The sequence below is a fragment of the Panthera uncia genome (assembly GCF_023721935.1).
Source record: "Panthera uncia isolate 11264 chromosome C1 unlocalized genomic scaffold, Puncia_PCG_1.0 HiC_scaffold_3, whole genome shotgun sequence".
NCBI classification, from domain to species: Eukaryota; Metazoa; Chordata; class Mammalia; order Carnivora; family Felidae; genus Panthera; species Panthera uncia.
Window position 1 is genome coordinate 83,168,715 of NW_026057584.1, and position 13,410 is coordinate 83,182,124.

Below are 13,410 nucleotides of genomic sequence, written 5' to 3' on the forward strand. Positions count from 1 at the left end.
TTCATTTGGAAAATGACAGGCCCAAAAATCCTCTTGTTTATTTGCTAATAAGTCATTTTTTCAACCCACAAAGGAAAATTCCTTTAAGAGTTAGTTCTACTGCTGTGTAAAGTTATCTTGGAAAATCACAGCATTATAATTGAGACTCATGATTCTGTTAGTTGTAATATTTATCCCTGAAATCATTTAAACACCTTTCATAATATAAATCTTTATACATTATAGCTCATTTAACAGCCATTAACGCATCTTCCATCTCAAGTCAAGTGTACTTACTAATAATGACTTAATTTTATTACTTAGACATGGTTTTACATTATTGGCCATCTTATATGAACTCTGGGCAGTTTAATATGTAAAGCTTCAGCAAAATATATTGCTAATCTCTTGATATATCATGTGGGTGCTAAAATTTAACAAACAATCACATTTAGAATAAAATACTTGTAAAATATGCCTTTTGTAGGGCAGAATTTAAAACAAAATGTTAATATATCTAATTTCAAAGATTAAGTTAAGATGAATCTATAACATTTAAAAAATACTTAAAGTGGTGAACTCACAGTAAGTACACACAGTAGAACTGAACACATGTATATTTGAAGCATTTACACAAACATACACATTGTTGCCAGAAATACTAATAACAATTAAATCAAGAAAATTCCTCAGAAATTTAAAATTAGCCTTCATAGCCTGCCATCAATTTATTTAGTCAAGGAAATCCTACATTGAGCTAAAACTCAGGGTGAAATACACCATAGGTTGTTCAAGGTACAATTCTGAGTCAACCAATACAATTCTAGAGTCTAGAATTTAAAAGGTAAGCTTAATGTAAACACTCTATTTCACTGATAATTCTTCTTTAACTTGATTTCACTTTTGGTTGCTTCATGTATCCTCTATGGGAAACTGAGTGAATAAAACTCCTAACATGGTGAAACATTACATGACAATTTTCATTTATGCCTCAGGTTTTTTCTCTTTGATCAAAATAGTACCAACTGCATATAGGTCTATTGCAAAGATCAAATTTATTATTAAGTGTTTTCATTTTAATGCCATTTTGATATAGTTTTAATAATGTAATTTCCAAAAAATAATAAAATTTCCAGTTGTTAGTTGATAGTACATAGAAATGCAATAGATTTCTCTCTTCGACCTTTTATTAGGTTACTTTACAAAATTTGTTTTTGTTCCAGTCACTATTATGTCCATTCTTTTGGAGGTTTTTGTAGATTTCTTAGGACTTCCTATTTCCCTGCACATGTAGTCTGCAAATAAAGACTGCTTTATTTCTTATTTTCCAAACTTCATGCCATTTATCTCATTTTCTTGACAACTTGAAATCGGCAGGATATCCGCTACATAATGGAATAGATGTGATGAGAGTTGGTATTCTTGCCTTGTTCTAGATCTTAAGAAGAATGTATTGACTGATACGAACTCAAGTGTTTGGTTTTGTTTTTTGCTTTTTCATAGATTGGCTTTATTAGATTGAAGGACTTTCTTGCATTTCTAGGTTGCTGAAAGTTTTTCTCTGTAATGGATATAGAATAGTTCAAATGTGTTTTTCTGCATCATTGAAGGTGATTGTATTATTTCTCCTTTTATTCTGTTCATTTATAATGATTGATTTTCAAATATTGTGATATCCTTGCATTTCTTGCATAAACCATACTTATCAATGGTATGCTAATTATTTTGTGGATAACTGAAATCATATATGAGCGGATTTCAGTAGCATATCTAGAGAATTTTAGCAAACTGCAATTTTTATCTTTTATTATCTTTGTTTATGATATGTAATTGGTCTGTAGATTTTCTTGTAATATCTTTGTCTAGTTTTGATATCAAGATTTTTTTATAAATTGAGGATATTTTAGCATTTTGTGTCATCTTCAATATTGATTTAATTAGACTTTTGTTTATTTTTGTAGTATAGATGCAGAGAAACTGGAAATTAACAAGAGTAGGGTGAGTACAGGCATAGAAACACATTTTCTGACACTGTAGCCCAAATATTTGCATACATGAGTAGACATAAACAAGATAGTAGAAAACTCTGAATGAAGATCAGGGAAAAATTAGCAGTGAAGCTTTAATCTCTCTTCCTGTTCTGAACTGCAGGAGAGACTCTGAAACAGGGTGTCCTACTCTCAGCCCAAGATCTATCTGTAGGATGGCAATAGCTGGTAGTCTGCATACAGATTTTACATACTTTGGCACGATAAATAAAAATCTGTCACAAGCTTAGTGGTCTACATAAGGTGGTGGCAATCCTGAGAAGACAAGAGGACAGAGCAAAACCCAAGTTCGAATTGAGGGAGACATGGAATACAGCAACTTTTCTCAGTAAATAAAGGCAAGATTCAAGATCATCAGCCACTGAGGCCAGAAGAGGCCTGTCACACCTTGCAGGAGGACCAATGACTGTCATAGCCAAGCTACACTCAGCAGAGATGGGGTCTGAGAGTCAATGATCTTCTCCAACAGAGCTGCTTTTCTGACACTAGAACACTGTATTATCCCCTACCTTCCATCTCAGGAGTTTAACTCCTACTGAGAATAAACAAGAGAAGAAAGAAGGTGAAGAATTTCAGAAAGGCTATGCATATACTCCGAAAGAAATAAAACTTTGCTTCATGATAACTAAGTATATAAGTGAATTTGGATGAGAAGTCACAGAGTAGACTGATGGTAACACATAGGCTAAAACAAATGGCCTTCTCTAGGCAGATGATGGCTTCCAGTGTAAAGGTGAACTCAACACTACAAAAAAAACAATCCTTTTCACATCTGTGTGGCAGTTTGTAAATCATGACCCTTTTACGTGTAGAATCACGATATTCTTAAATAACCTAATTCTATTATAAAGATATTTTTCTTAGAACAACCTATACTCAATAGTCTCTTTAGCTCTCAGGTTGTTTTAAAATGTTTCATACCCCCTCTAAGACAAAGAGTAATAATAGAGGAAGCAGTGCACAGTAGTCTACATTATTCCGTCATAAAATGGAACATCTGAAAAACTGACTTGATAAGCAATTATCATATGTATTTTTGCATAGCAGTCAGTCCTCTAACTTACAAACAGATTGAGTTCCAAAAGTTCATTTGCTAGAAGATGTGTAGAACTCAGAACATATTTTCCCTCTAGGAACAATGTTGGATGTGGTAGTCAGGGTATTACACAAGACTAAAAAGCCTATCAAATCCATAATAGTTAAATTTAGTTTAATAAATGTTTACTGAATGCTTCTGATAGGCACTGACTGCTTGTGTTAGGCTCTGAGGATGCAAAGATTCACAGCCTTGCATTCAAATATCCAATATCTATCTGAATTAATAATAAATGTTTGCAACATGTAAATACTTACTGAGCACCTACTTTAGGTGCCGGGGGGTTAATGTAAACAAAATATGGTTTTCTTTTAAGGAGCATGCTTTTAAGTAGAGGGAGAACACACACCCACTTGACTAAGTGATGTATGGCTAAAGTCATATCATAAGGAAGGGGCTGGATGGTGTGTATGATAATAAGAGAGGACACTGCTCTTGTTTGGTGGATGGTTTCTCAGAGGAAAGCTGACATAAAGAATTATTGGGGTTTACCTAAACCAATCTGTGGAAAGAGTGGGAGGAGAAGGATTTCCTGGCATGAATAGAAGTCCTTAGGGGAGATAATACATTTAGAGGGGTTCCAGCAGTTATGCATCTCGGGTTGACTACACATAAGTAATGAACAAATTGATGAAATATACATAAGTCAGGGATTGCCTGATAATTAGGTTATGTTGCATAAGTACTTTAAAAAATCTAGCTGAATTGAAAAGTATTCCAATTAGGCATCCAATTATATTTCCAGTAAAAAATGTGGTTTATAATGGTTTGCTAAAAGTCCTGGTCCAATACATGGAAATAATTGGAAGATTTTTCACCTTGTTTCCTTGTTCTTTTATTCCTGAATAGAACCTAGTGTGAATGAGCCATGATTTCACTGCCAGATACGGTTCAGGCTGTGCACTCTGTTGTTTCTATGATGATCAATTTGCCAATATGGTGTATTTCATGTATTAGATTGTACAGCAATGCCCCCACAGCAAATCACAATTATGGTGTTCATGACCCTCTGACCCTGACTCTGGGCTTAGCCCTAGAACTTACTTTGGCCAAAAGAACATTAGCAAACCAGACACAAGTAGAGATTTGTCAGGCATCCATGCTGTGGGACATGTCCTTACTTGCTGCTGGAAATTCTTGTGTCAGGTAAATAAGCCTGCATTGAACTACTATAAACATGTAGTCCCACCAATAGCCATACCCAACTGCCACACACACATGTATGAAGAAACCATCTTAGAACATGCAGCCTCATTTGAGCTTGCTAAGTAACTGGGCTTCTTGAAGGACTCAGAAGACAGCAGCATCACAGGCCAACAGAGTCCAGCACAAGATGCTGACCTACATGATTGTGAAGAGGCAGTTGTTTTAGGCCACTGTGTCCTGGCATGATTGGTTACAGAGAAGCAAATAACTGATGATATTCACAAAAATATTTGGAGAAATCAAATAACTCATTTTTCATAATACAAGTGTTTATGGATTCACAAGATCTCTTACAAAATGGAGAAAATGTTCACGTTACCTTGTGTACCACTAATTAAATCTCTGTTTTTTGCTATAGGATAAAATTCATGAAGTTTTTATAAATATATTGTCACACCATTTATTTCTTCATCCACTTAGCCTTCCCTTCAGTAACTTAACAATATTTATTGAATGGCCACCACAAGTCAGATACGGTACTAGTTGCTTTGTAAGCAATGGTAGGTAAGACAGAATCTCTGTCCTCAGGTCTTTCCTTCCTTCAAGGAATAAATGCAGACAGGTAGACATGCACTCATACTACAAGGTTCAAAGTGTTGTGGGAGATTCAGGATCCCCTGGGACAAAGGCTTCCAGAAATGAATTCTTGGAAAAAAGAAATATGTCTGCTAAGCCTGCCTCCAGAGTCTAGACTTATAACCATTTATATGTGTACTTTAGATCATTATTAAACAACAGTGTTATAAGTAGTAGCCACTCTCTTACTATGGTATTTTAGCTTCTAATGTTAATAATGTGAAGATGAAATACAAATGTATGGCCAACTAACCTTTGACAAAGCAGGAAAGAATATCCAATGGGAAAAAAAAAAAAGACAGTCTCTTCAGCAAGTGGTGCCAGGAGAGCTGAACAGCAACATGCAGAAGAATGAAACTGAACCACTCTCTTGCACCATACACAAAAAATAAACTCAAAATGGATGAAAGACCTAATTGTGAGACAGGAAACCATCAAAACCCTAAAGGAGAAAGCAGGCAACAACCTCTTTGACCTCAGCCGCAGCAACTTCTCACTCAACACATCTCTGAGGGCAAGGGAAATAAAAATAAAAGTGAACTATTGGTTCATCAAGATTAAAAGCTTCTGCACGCAAAGAAAAAATCAACAAAACTAAAAGGCAACTGACAGAATAGGAGAAGATATTTTCAAATTACATATCAGATACATGGTTTGTATCAAAAATCTATAAAGAACTTGCCAAACTCAACACCCGAAAAACAAATAATCCAGTGAAGAAATGGGCAAAAGACATGAATAGATACTTTTCCAAAGAAGACATCCAGATGGGCAACAGACACATGAAAGGATGCTCAACATCAGGGAAATACAAATGAAAACCACACTGAGATACCACCTCACGCCAATCAGACTGGCTATAATCAACAACTCAGGAAACAACAGATATTGGTGAGGATATGGAGAAATGGGAACTGTTGGTGGGAAGGCAAACTGGTGCAGCTGCTCTGGAAGACAGTGTGGAGATTCCTCAAACAATTAAAAATAGAACCACCCTATAACCCAGAATAGTACTACTAGGAATTTATCCTAGTACAAAGGAATTTATCCAAAGGAGTACTGATGAATAGGGGCACATGCACCACAATGTTTATAGCAGCACTTTTAACAACAGCCAAATTATGGAAAGAGCCTAAATGTCCATCAACTGATGTATGAATAAAGATGTGGTTTATATATACAATGGAATACTACTTGGCAATGAGAAAGAATGAAATCTTGCCATTTGTAACAACATGGATGGAACTGGAGGGTATTATGCTAAGTGGAATAAGTCAGTCAGAGAAAGATACCGTATATTTTTCCTTATATGTGGAATTTGAGAAACTTAACTGAAGACCATGGGGGATGGGAAGGGGAAAAATAGTTTCAAACAGAGAGGGAGGTAAACCATAAGAGACTCTTAAATACAGAGAACAAACTGAGAGTTGATAGGTGGGGTTGGGGGAGGGGAAATGGGTGATGGGCATTGAGGAGGGCATTTGTTGGGACAGGCACTGGGTGTTGTATTTAAGCGATGGATCATGGGAATCTACTCCTGAAGCTAAGAGCACATTGTATACACTGTATGTTAGCTAACTTGACAATAAATTATATTTAAAAAATAATTTTAAATTTTTTTAACGTTTATTTATTTTTGAGACAGAGAGAGACAAAGCATGAATGGGGGAGGGTCAGAGAGAGGGAGACACAGAATCTGAAACAGGCTCCAGGCTCTGAGCTGCCAGCACAGAGCCTGATGCGGGGCTCGAACTCACGGACTGAGAGATCATGACCTGAGCCGAAGTCGGCCGCTTAACCAACTGAGCCACCCAGGCGCCCCTAAAAAATAATTTTAAAAAGATGAAATAAAAGTTATTTCATGGGGAGCCTGGGTGGCTCAGTTGGTTAAGCATCGGACTTTGGTTCAGGTCATGATCTGAGGGTCAGTGAGTTTGAGCCTCCTGTGCGGCTCTGTGCTGACAGCTCAGAGCCTCGAGCCTGCTTCAGATTCTGTGTCCCCTTCCCCCTCACTCTACCCCTCCCCTGCTCATGCTCTGTCTCACTCTGTCTCTCAAAAATAAACAAATTTTTAAAAAATTAAGAAAAGTTATCTCTGTATCTTTACTCATCAGGCTTATATCAAAGGCATTCAATATTCTCAGGATTTATTTAAAAGGTCCATGTTAAACTCAGACTGCTCTAATGTGTTAAGAATAGTACAAAATGCTATGTATGTCCTGATCCTCTTTACTTCACAGATATGAAATCTTTTGCAAAAGCTTGAATTCATGATAGCAAACCAAACTAAACAAATTAATGGAAGAGGCCAGGCCTGAAATAGTTATGCCAGGCACAGCGAGAACAAAACTTTCTCTTGAATTCAGGCTGCCAATAATACACTGTAATCAAATTTGTATTGCGGTCATGGGAAAAGAGAGGATTGTGTCTACATTCTTTGTCTCCTTGGACTACTTTCAGACAATAGGTTTCCCTTGTTCGTTCACAAGCAATGTCCATGTCTTTGCTTAAATGTGCATAATGACCTTCCCGATTTTCAATAGCATGGAATCATCATAGTCTTAAAGAACAGCTCATGCCACATTATCCTCATGTTTGTTTTGTAATGCTCCTTCAATAGAACTTTCAGATTTTGCACATGCATCTCCTTAAAGAAATCCCATTTTAATAGGAATTGTTCCATATGCCAATGGAAGTATACTCTATCAATTTACAGATGACTTTAAAAAATAACTTCCAGGGTATGTATGTACATTTGTGTGTGTGTGTGTGTGTGTGTGTTCTAATAAACCTCAAACAAGATCATAGTGTGTGTGTGTGTGTGTGTGTGTGTGTGTGTATAGCATGCATTTTCATTTTACCAGTTGTGTACAGATAAAAGAATACTTATTTATGTGTAGAAACTTAATGGACATCGCATGCATTATTACCTGAACAAAAATAAGCAAAGCTTACATGTTTATTTTTTTTTCAACGTTTTTTATTTATTTTTGGGACAGAGAGAGACAGAGCATGAACGGGGGAGGGGCAGAGAGAGAGGGAGACACAGAATCGGAAACAGGCTCCAGGCTCCGAGCCATCAGCCCAGAGCCTGACGCGGGGCTCGAACTCACGGACCGCGAGATCGTGACCTGGCTGAAGTCGGACGCTTAACCGACTGCGCCACCCAGGTGCCCCAAAGCAAAGCTTACATGTTTAAATGTCTCATGAGTTCCTGTTACAGAATTCAAATTCTGAGGTCATTTATGCCCTTGAAACTTACTTTTCAGTTTGTCCAGTTCATAAGTAAATGCCAGCCACAATTCTCACCAACCATCTTTCTTCTCCAAAGTTCAACATCTATGTCTATCTAAACTCTTCCTCACATATTGTGTGTGTGCGTGTGTGTGTGTGTGTGTGTGTGTATGTGTGTGTGCGTGAGAGAGAGAGAGAGAGAGTACAAGGGAGAGAGAGAGAGATTGATAACTGATAACCAGAAGGCTGGAAAAAGATGTGATTAAAATAGACAGCAATAAGTTAATGTCACTGGCATATCTCCCCATCACCCTTTTAACAAATAATGTTAGGATAATGGACAGCCACATGCAAAAACTATGAACCAGAAATGAAATTTGTTATCTTCTATAAAAATTAGTTTATTATAGACCATATATATAAATGTACAATAAAAATCTATAAAACTTTTAGAAGAAAACATTGGAGAAAATCTTCATTTCCAGGTAAATAATTTTCTGATGTGACATCAAAGTCATGTTCCTTCAAAAAGCAGGTAAATCGGACTTGATAAAAATTGAAAACTTTGCTCTGTAAAAGACACTGAGGTAATGAAAAGACAGCTACAGACTGATGGATTAAGTATCCAACAAATGTCATGTATTAAGAATATATAAATAGCTCTCAAAACATAACATTAAAAAACACAACAACTCAAATTAAAAAAACTGTGAAGAAGCATGAACATTTTAATAAAGAGGCTATACTGCTAGCAGATAAGAACACATAAAATATTCCATATTATTAGGAAACAAGGAAATGCAATTAAAACCATGATGAAATATTATTATATTCCTCTTAGAATAGCTAACATTAAAAAATAAGATGAAGTTATAGTGAGGATGTGGAGGAACTGGAACACCCCATGTTTTGCTGGTAGAGAAGGCAAAATGTTAAGAAACAAACTAGAAAATAATTTGCCAATTGACTTTCTTTTCTTGGAGATTTTTTTCTTCCTAGATCTGTGAATTCCTTAAGACTCCCTGATATCTTGCTTTCTGCTTATGCTGAGTCCCAAGCCACCTTGGAATTGGAAAATGTTTTGAGATAAAACATAGTAGATAATGTACTCATATCAATGCAGAAAGAAGTTCAACTTTTTTCATGAATTATTGTATTTCTGCTTCACACCATTATCATAAAAATCCCTACTTGCTTAGTTGAAATTTTAAAAAATAAACTTTCTTAGTTTTGTCCCCAAACCTTTTCACACATGAAGATTTTCATTTTTTTAATCTTCTACAGTAATTTATATACATTATTTGCTCTATATTTTATTTTCTCTTATTTTATACTACCATAAAGTAAAGCATTCTTACTAACACTGGACCATTTTGCTGTTGCAAAATGAACTTGCTATAATACTTTCTTTGCAATACAATCTTTGTTTTAATCAGACTAGTCTGCATCAAACTATAAAACTGTTATCACTAATTTATTGTCATATTTCAAATATCATCCACTATATTCTTCTTTTCTGAGTGCAATAAACCAGCTATCTCTTTAAATAAGATCTCTTACTTCCATTAAAACTCCATCAAGATCTAGAGCTTTATGTTACTTAAAAACAGAGCTAAGTGTTTTTCAAGAAAAGACAATTATATTTTTGAACAAGATGGTTTAATGCATTAAAAAATATTGATTTTCCCTTTGTCAATTGCAAAATACAAAACAGAGAACATATAAGTAACTGAGAATCATTCCTATTAAAGTTAAAATAATTGAAAATACCATCTACCTGAATTTTAAAGTATGCATCCAAATAAAAACCAAAGTTTGATAGAATGAAAAATTCAAAGAATGTTAAAGGCTAAGCCATCCAACAAAGTTCTAATCAACTGACTTAACATGTAATTAATAACGTTGAATAAATATCATATATGATTAGAGACAATTGTGTTATTTTTTATTTTTAAACTAGAAATATGTTAACTATATCCAAATAAAAAAATACTACATGTATTTTATTGGACACTTTTGTGCTAAATTTTGATGTCTAAAACTCACACTTTCTTTGCAAAATTGCCCCTTATTTAATAAAAATCATTTGATTTCTATGTTATCCTTCCTAAAGAGCTTACAGTACTGAGCTTTTTATTTTAATGTTTGGATGGTGTTTATAGTAATGACAACTATAGCATCATCTGCAAATACAGTTTCTGCCAGGCACTGAAAATAACTTCTCTAATCTTTACAACTCTCAAAGACACATGTTATCAGCCTCATTTTTGAGAAGGTCAAAGTTTTCAGATGGCCAAGACTCAGACAGGTAAGTGGCCGAAGCACGGTATGAGGCCAGTTCCCCAACTCTAAATTCTCTGACGTTTCAATTGCATGTGAACATCTTTTCAATGATGTTACTGGTAATTTGGAACAGCTCAGCAAGATCCTTTCCTGTAGATTTTAAGGGATACAAGCCCAATGAAAATAAAACAGGTGATTCTCTTTTTGCTATTTGTATAAAATATCTGATGTGTCAGAGATTCAAATAAAGCTGTTTCTTAGAATACCTTTGGAACAGTTATGCCACCTGCAGTCATTAACTTGAAAGCCGTGAATTTATAAATGCAAAAGAAACTTGTGACATGGGGATGGGAAGAGGTGCAGTGAAATACGACCTGATAACTCTCTACATACTGCTTTATATCCATTATATCAATAACATTTATTGCAATTTATAATTTGGCATGATAATATACCTGATGAACATGACTTTTGATATTTCCAACATTCTGTTAAGTCTCAAGTCTTTCTGCTGACCAAATTTTTTTCAAGCCAGTGATTATTTTACAAACCAGTGATAAAGGGAATTGTCATAGAGCAAAACAAATTAAAGAGGTAAGTTTTTTTTTAAGAGCAAGCAGAGGGTAATTGTGTTGAAGTTGCTTTAGAAAATGTGCACATCTAAAATTATCTCGAGTCCTGAAGTGTCTCATCTGCTTTCTAATTTTCTACAAGATGCTTTTAATATTTTGAGATTTATATTAAACCACGGGGGTCTGAAAGATTTCAGGAACTCTTGCATATGCATCAGAGATAAACAATGAAGTAAATTAATAAAAGAAGATCACAATTTAGATGTTAGTGGCTATAAATTCCACTGCTATTCCTTTAACTATATGGCTCCTAGTTTTCTAATTCTGGCTTGAAATGACACTGATGCACACACATGGAAGTAGCTGGCACATTCTAACTCCCTCTCCAGCTTCTAGTCATACGTGAAAGTGCTACATTTTGGTCACAAGCATCTAGCTGTTTTAAATAATAGCAATTTTTCAGTTTGGGATCAGCTTTTTCCCCCTACCAAATGAAGTACGGAAATACTAAAATCTCAGTGATTTGGGCAATTTCTCTTCCATTGCCAAGGGTTGTGTAACGATAAATAAAGATCCCAAATACTGAATTGAGATGTGTTGTTTCGTTTACCATTTGTTTCAAATCAATTTTTCTTCTTCCCGGAAAGAAAACTCTGGAAACCCATTACCAAATTATGCAAGCTATTCCTTATATCATTAAAAAATATAAATAGCAGATAATATTTTTTCCTACCAAAATTTACTTTCTCGTGAATACAATCTTCATTGAGACAAAACTTGACTAAAAACACAGTTAAAGAACAGAAGGAAAAGATACAGCCTGGATAAACTAGAATGTCTGGAGTGTTTATATTTTATAACTAAATCTGCAATATTTCCTAGGTCGTCAGAATCCCAGGTATCCTACACCAAATATTTCCTGCAATTCAAAGTGATGAATACATGTGAAAGAATATTCTTATTGAAACAAGATGCAGAGAACTTTTTCTATATTCTGGCTGTTATGGGAGGTAAAATCAGCATGAATTGCTCTATCCATTTAATAAAGCCTCTGATATATAACAGTACCATACACAGTCCTTGCACTACAACATTATCAAACCTGGGATCCACCTGAAGGAGACTCTATAGAATAACATGAAGGAGTCTTTCCAAATTTAACTTTTATTCACATAAGTAGTTCATATAAATTAAAATATATACACCTTTACTTTTAATCGGTATTGGAAAGAACATGAGTGATAATTACCATCAGGGAACGTAGAATCTTTTTTTGTGCAGTTCAAAATATGTATCAGATATCTTAATTCATCAGTCACCATGGTAAAAAAGATTTCCATGTGTATTAATTTCTTAAGTTATAAAAGCGTGTAATGTAAAAAAGGAAAAGATAGGTAGGAAAAAGGAAAAGATAGGTATTCTTTGTAGCAAATAAATAATCTTTTAAACATGTAAATTGAACTATATGTATAGAAAAGTACACATAGTTAGTGTATACTTGCTGAATTTTCAAACACTAAAAACACATATAATTAACCCCTGAAATTCAGATTACTGAGATTTCTTTTTAAAATGGGATAGTATAGTTTCTGTGAGGTCCTAAAAGATATAGAAACTCTACAGACTTCAAAATAGTTGCTAGGTTATCTGTGAATTGTCACTGATATGAATTAAGAATTTTTTCCCCTTCAATAGTTTACTGGGTTTTGGGGGAGGTGGGTGTTTGTTTTGGTAGCGAAACTATGTTAAATGTAAGAAATCCATTTGAAATATTTCTAGTGTCAAAAGACAAGAAGGAAGGGGTATCATAGATTGAAAATTTTGCCAATATAATAACTGAAATCTTCTGATTCTGCCCATGTTTTTGAGTGATCACAATCAAAGCCTGTAAAATCACTTTCCATCTAGAGACAGCTAATGTTGAAAACTAAGGCATAAATGACTAAAATAAATTCAAACACGCACTAGGGGTAAGTCACAAATTATTTGGAACTGGTATATTCTTGTTATGTTATACATATACATAGCTACAATATCAAATAAACCAGTCTCTAATAAGATGAATGTGTAGATTTTGAAACCAGAAAAATGTAGTACAGAATCCCAGCTCTGTCATTTAGTGGCTGTGTATCCTTCGAGCCTAGTCTTCTCAATTGTGAGAAAGGGAAAATGAAGTGTAATGAGTGAAATTTGCTTATCACAGTGTAAGAGATCGATGTGTTTTACCGGTACTTACACAAACTTTTATCTCCCTCTCCCTGCCCCCCCTCACCCCCAAATACACGCATATATAACACATCCTTAGCCGAGTTTCAAATTCATATATTTAAAGGAAATCTCTTAACTGAGAATGAGAAAATAATCTTAAGCAAGAAAATCTTTCTAAAATCTTAAGTACTCATCATTGGATCTAACC